Genomic DNA, 5,653 nt, shown 5'->3' on the forward strand with positions numbered 1-5,653 from the left:
TAATCTGTGGTTTATATTTTAGTAAAATGAAGATAATCATCCAGTAAAGTTAATATCTGAAAACTCTTACCAGTTTTCCTCATTTGCCGGTTCCAGTTTGCGTTTACAAATGGAAAAACCCTTCTCATTTAATGAATTCCAAACCTTTTACAGATTCGCATATGCCCAGGCTAAGTAGGTGTATTTTTTATTTTTTTTAAAAGAGGACAACATAGTAGGAGCTAAGAGGCAAGTTAGTGCAACTCTACAAGACTACAAGCACAGGAACGCCATACTATTCTTTGCTAAAGGCACCCTGCTATTTGAGTTTACTATCAGTTTTGAAGTGTGGCAGGGCCACTCAAAAATAAAGTTGTGGTTTATATACAATAGCTGTGATAAAGTATAAATGTATGTTAATTAAAATAATGTAATTTAAAATACGAAAACCCACAAAAGAGGGCATGGGCCTATAAGATTCAAGATCTGTGGAAACTGGAACGGAAGAAAGAGTGAATTGGAATGCACAAACACCAAAAAATAAGTATCCTAGAAACAAGATCGGAGATGGATTATGTTAAAAAAAATTATTTTAAAGAAGCCCTTCACACTCATATACAGAGATATTTCAGGTATAATGAAAGGTATATACTTTCACTTGCCTTACCTGGTATATAGCTGTGAAACGGCATGTAAGCAGCTAGCGCTATATGGTATAGCAGCGTGGGAAAGAAAAAGTGTTCTAAGAAGTTAGGAGCCCTGCTGGATCAGACCCAGCCCCACCTAGTCCAACATTCTGTTATCACAGTTCTCTATGAGAAACCCTGGAAGCAGGACCTGAGTGCAACAATGGGAGTCCACTTACAATTCCCAGAAACTATATTCACAGACACAACTGCCTCTGACATTGGAAGCAGGGAACATAGCCATGCTTCTGAAACTTCCTCCATCTGAAGCCCGAACAGTGCACACACAAATTGCTACAGGATGGTTGTAACCTCCTCTTGGGGGTTGTGAGGATACACCACAACATTTTATTGTGGCGGTCCCACTTCTTGTTATTAGGCCACAACAAGAAACATAATAAACATGTTGGCGGAACTTTCTAGGGCCTATTTGTATCATTGCACTTAAGCTGATAAAGGACCATGTAATAGGGGGACAAATGCACAAATGCGGTCGCAACTGATTTTCAAAGGGACTGCATTGCCAAGGTATTCCTAATTAGCGTTTAAGGATATCGATATAAGAAAGGCAGAAGGCTAACAGTGCAAGTATCTACACTGCGGTAAGCCCCATTGAATTCAATGAGCCTCCCAGGGTAAGTGTGTATAGGATTTCAGTCTTAATCTGCAGTGCATCCAATTATGCATACTCAAGTTCTGTTGATTCTAGTGGGAAGTAAAGGTTTGCCGTGTTGCAGAATTGGTTTTCTTTTAAAAGCCTTTTAATTATAGCTGCATCGTGGAAGAGTAGTGTGAAGAGGAATATAGATGAGACTGCCTCTTTGACAGGCTTGATTGGATGTTTGCTATCGAATGCAAATTACCAAAGCAGGCTGAAGTTACCCTCTCCCAACACGAATTCATGTGGGTGGCAGAGGTATTTCAGCTTGAAGGGGGGGGGGTGATTTTAGATGTTCCCATTAAAATATATGGTAGAGAATTCATTTCCAAAACATTTACTATACATTGGGAATTAAGATATCAGCAGCTTTGCAAAACGTGGGAATCCATGATTTGCTCACCTAGGTTTAAACCCTTTGGGCAACTTGGTCCAGTCTTCCTTGCCATTAATCTGCCAGTTTCACTGTACTGAATTGACATATACACACATGCCAATGGGCTTCCTCTTTTTCCTTCTAAAATTGGCAGAGAACCAACTGTGAATGCTCTACAAAGAATAATAAAGTTCAATCTCTTTCAAAAGAAATCTTTCAACTAACTTACAGTAGAAATTTCCTAGTAAGAGGCAGTGTCACAAATCATTCAAGCAAAGGCATATGCAAACCATTAAGTGTTGTCAGTTTAAGTAATTGGGACTCTGTTTGAAGACTAACAATCCAATAAAACCAACAACCATTGTTCTGTAACTAAGGTTCCTACGTCATCTCAGTATCTTGGAAATGTATATATATTCTGCTCCATGCCCCAATGCATACCAACCCATAGGTGGCTTTTTTTTATAAAAAGAAAAAAACCAACCACCTCAAAGTGAATTCATGGTGTAAATGGCAATTCCTTTAATTGTTTAGGAACAAGCTGAAAGATAAGAAGCCAGGAAGACATGAATGGTCAGCTTTTACAGTATGGAAAGATAAACAAGGAACCACTCTTTAGGATCATGCTTTCTGCCGGTGGGTCTTGTACTGTTATGCGCTTGTGTGATACCAAAATAGAATTGGCACAGTAGCTTTCAAACATTAACAATGACTCATGACAGATTTATGCAGGTTGTTCAACAGCATAACGTATGCGCAAAATAAAATACGAAAAATGTTTCGTTGTGGCCATTACTGTTGTGGTGGGGAATGGGGGAAAGTTGAGAGAAGGAAGCAAAGAAAAGGACCATTATCACATTGTTGGATCAACATGCATAGATTTGCTGAGCTGGAAATAGGGATGCATGGTCTATTCTCTCTTTATTCTTGAATACTCCTTAATACAATACGGTTATGACCATGCTCCTCTCACCTGTGGCATCTTAATGGCATGCAGCAGGAAAAGAATGGTGAATATACATTACATAGACATTTTTGTGTAGTAAGCTGCCGTACAGGTAAGGCCTCAGGAGGGCAGTTAAATGAATAAGCAGTATAACTGCTGATTAAATTTAATGGTAACACACATAACTTTGCCCTATTGGGTTATGAATTATATTTTGCCATTCAAAGCATCATTGTATTTTTTTTAATGGAACTATACACAGTGTTTTAAGTATGGTCTCACTTAAAACTTGTACAAAGGCATTTTTACAATATTTGCGGTTTTATTACTAATATCGTAATGATCCTGAAAAATGAAATCCACCCCACCCCCACCGCTGCACAGTCAATGACTTAAATGAGTTCTCCAGCACAAACTCAAGACAACTTTCACAATTGGTCACCAACAGCTCATACCCTATTAGTGCATATGTAAAGATGCAGGGGAGAGAGGATTTTGCAATACTATCACTTTACTGGCATTGAACCACATTTGCCGTTTTATTGCCCATTCACCCAATTTGGAGAGATCCTTTTAGAGCTCTTTGCAAGTCTTTTTAGTTTTTACCACCCTGAATAGTTTCATGTGATCAGCCAACTTGGCCACTTCATTTCCCTGACTCCAGATCATATATGAGCAAGCTAAGAAGCTTCAATCTCAGGCCATTTATTCCTATTATTTGTTTTCTAGTATATAACCAGTTTACTGATTCTCAAGAGGATCTGTTTAATCCCATGACTGCTAAATTCACTCAGGAGTTTTTAGTGGGAGACTTAAAGCACCATCAAGAAGCAGCCACATTCCATAGATGTCAGTAGGAATTGGGGTGTTCCACTGGTAGCTAAATCAAGTTGCTACAAATGAAAAAATATAATTCAGAGCACTAGTGTAAATAGATCACTGCTATCCTGGATTCCATAATATTATTTATTTTATTCCAGGTATTTATATACTGCTCAGTATTCAGAATTTCAGTTAGCTGCAGGATGGAACACTAATGGGGATGCAATGGAACCCAGTACAGTCAGAGCCAGTGGCACCTCCACTCTCTGCTCAGTGTCGTTCTGGGGAATTAAAAGGGGCTAATCCTTTATGTTGCTTAAGTGGGATTAGTGCTGCTACCATGATGGCAGATCCATGAGACAGTCGGTGGAGAGGGCAAAGAGTTTATGAGAGAGATGGAGAAGATGCAGATAGCAGGATAGGGGGTGGTGCTGGAAATTGCTCACATGATTTCCCAGAGAGACGTTTGGGCTAAAGGGGCAATCGGTTCATGTAGAGGAGCTCTAGATTGGACTGATGGGCTGTGGCATGCCCATACCAGCCCAAACAGGCCCTGTTTGCTGCTGCCCCCTATGATTGACATTTGGTGGAACCTCACCATGGGTTACAGAACCTGGGATTTTGGCCCTGAGGTCCAGCCTAGCTGCACCATTGAGGATTGTTTGGTTATTTTTAAGGGGTAACTCTTCCACAAACCCAGGCTGCGAAAAAGGGACAAAAAGGAAGTTGTGCGAGAGAGCTTGTGCTCTGCTGGAATGTGCCCTTTGAGAACCTAGCAAAATTTCAGCCACCACAGTTGCCTGACACACAAGGAAAAACAAAGATAAGCCCGAGTTGTCAAACCTTGTGATTCATTCCATTATTTTCTGACAAAAGGTCACTCGACTTTCCATTCCCAGCCCTACCTCCCTTTCAATGGCCCATGTAAAAGTCCCTTGCCCTAACTCCAGTTTCAGCAACTGCAATGAGTTACTAATTCTCCAGGGTGCTTCCTGGCTTATCAGCGAGAGGAGTGAGGTGTGGCAGGCTAGCTGGCACTCGATTTAGGAAAGCGTATTTCCTCTTCCCACATTAGTTTGCTACGTGGATGGGCAACTGCTGAAAAGGACGGCAGTGTAGAAGTGCAGAACTGTGGCAAAGTTAAGTGCTTGGAAGTTTCACTGATTTCAACAGGAGCGTCAAGTACACTGACATGAACAGGACAGTAAGATGGTGTTTGCATGTTGCAAAGAATGGGACCAGTGGTGGGGAACCTCAGCCCCCGGAGCCAAATTGCAGCCTTCCAGACCACTGTCTGGTCCTTAAAACTTTCCCAGGCTATCCTGCCTGCCCTGCAAGCCAGCCCCTCACTGGCTCTGCTTTTCACCCCCAGTGCCTTTGCCAGGCTGGAAAGTTTCTTGAACTCTTGGTGTCAATGCCTCTTGCTTGCTTGCTTCTCTCTCTCTCTCTCTCTCTGTGTGTGTGTGTGTGTGTGAGAGAGAGAGAGTGAGTGTGTGCGTGTGTGTAAAATTTACCATTGTTGCTTGACAACTTTTGCCTTTGTTGCTCCACCACAGGTATGTGGCCCTTGGAAGGTTTCCAAGAAGGAAATATGGCCCCCACCCCTGGAAAAGAGGAGCAACAAGGCATTGGCCACTTACTGCAGGACACTCTACTTATAGCATACATGCTCACTCCTAATACCTGTGTGTGCTGGACAAAACCAGGCTATCCTGAGGTTGATGAACCAATGATCTGACTCAGTACCTATAAGGCAGCATCTGATGCCCCTATAGCGTGCTATCACTATATTTTGAATACCATTTTAATAAGCGATGCTTAGTGTGTGTGTGTGTGTGTGTGTCCTTAAATTGGCCAAGTCAGTGAAATGCATCCTTTGTCTACAACAGGTGTTTTCATATTTCATATTTTATATTTTTGTGCAGGCATTAAAGGAGGGAAGGGATCTCCAGGGAAAGAAATAAAACCCCTCCCACGCCTCAAACTTCCATTAAGTCATGAGGGTGTGCACAGCTTCCTTATATTATTCAAGCAGCATGAAGGTTTCAATAGCTCAGCCTAATTTGTCTCCCATAAAAAGACTTGGGAAAGGGGACCTAATGCAACTGAGCTCAATTCCCTGTTGGTTGCTCAGAAAATTACATGCCTTGTGTGTAGACAGAGCGAAGGTGCTGTATTTTGTAAGT

Source organism: Podarcis tiliguerta (genome assembly GCF_965153285.1).
Source record: "Podarcis tiliguerta genome assembly, chromosome: 7".
Classification (NCBI taxonomy): domain Eukaryota; kingdom Metazoa; phylum Chordata; class Lepidosauria; order Squamata; family Lacertidae; genus Podarcis; species Podarcis tiliguerta.